The sequence below is a fragment of the Arachis stenosperma genome, chromosome 3 (genome assembly GCF_014773155.1).
Source record: "Arachis stenosperma cultivar V10309 chromosome 3, arast.V10309.gnm1.PFL2, whole genome shotgun sequence".
NCBI classification, from domain to species: domain Eukaryota; kingdom Viridiplantae; phylum Streptophyta; class Magnoliopsida; order Fabales; family Fabaceae; genus Arachis; species Arachis stenosperma.
Genome location: NC_080379.1, coordinates 145,497,803 through 145,498,779, shown reverse-complemented (window position 1 = coordinate 145,498,779; position 977 = coordinate 145,497,803). Strand labels below are relative to the sequence as shown.

The 977-nt window shown below is 41.2% G+C and overlaps 1 non-coding gene across 1 annotated transcript; it reads left to right on the top strand.

Moving 5' to 3' along the window:
- The first annotated feature begins 596 nt into the window (after positions 1-596).
- Positions 597-704, top strand: LOC130971353 (small nucleolar RNA R71). The gene has a single exon (XR_009082576.1). It is a non-coding gene; the product is annotated as a small nucleolar RNA R71 (small nucleolar RNA).
- Positions 705-977: the final 273 nt, after the last annotated feature.

Here is a 977-nt window from a genome sequence, read left to right as displayed (position 1 = left end):
TCAGAGACCATGGTTGCTAAGTCAGAGGGGTTCTGCTTAGAATTCTCTGTCTGTTGCTGAGAAGATGATAGAAAAGGCTTGCCATTGCTAAACCTGTTTCTTCCACCATTATTGTTGTTGAAACCTTGTTGAGGTTTCTCTTGATTCTTCCATGAGAAATTTGGGTGATTTCTCCATGAAGAATTATAGGTGTTTCCATAGGATTCTCCTAGGTAATTCACCTCTTCCATTGAAGGGTTCTCAGGATCATAAGCTTCTTCTTCAGATGAAGCATCCTTAGTACTGCTTGGTGCATTTTGCATTCCAGACAGACTTTGAGAAATCAAGTTGACTTGTTGAGTCAATATCTTGTTCTGAGCCAGTATGGCATTCAGAGCATCAATCTCAAGAACTCCTTTCTTCTGACTTGTCCCATTGTTCACAGGATTCCTTTCAGAAGTGTACATGAATTGGTTATTTGCAACCATCTCAATTAGTTCCTGAGCCTCTGTAGGCGTCTTCTTCAGATGAAGAGATCCTCCAGCAGAGCTATCCAAAGACATCTTGGATAGTTCAGAGAGACCATCATAGAAAATACCTATGATGCTCCATTCAGAAAGCATGTCTGAGGGACATTTTCTGATTAATTGTTTGTATCTTTCCCAAGCTTCATAGAGGGATTCTCCATCCTTCTGTCTGAAGGTTTGGACTTCCACTCTAAGCTTACTCCATTTTTGAGGTGGAAAGAACTTTGCCAAGAAGGCATTGACTAGCTTTTCCCAAGAGTCCAGGCTATCTTTAGGTTGTGAGTCCAACCATATTCTAGCTCTGTCTCTTACAGCAAAAGGGAATAGCATCAGTCTGTAGACCTCAGGGTCAACCCCATTAGTCTTGACTGTGTCACAGATTTGCAAGAACTCAGCTAAAAACTGATGAGGATCTTCCATTGGAAGTCCATGGAACTTGCAATTCTGTTGCATTAGAGAAACTAATTGAGG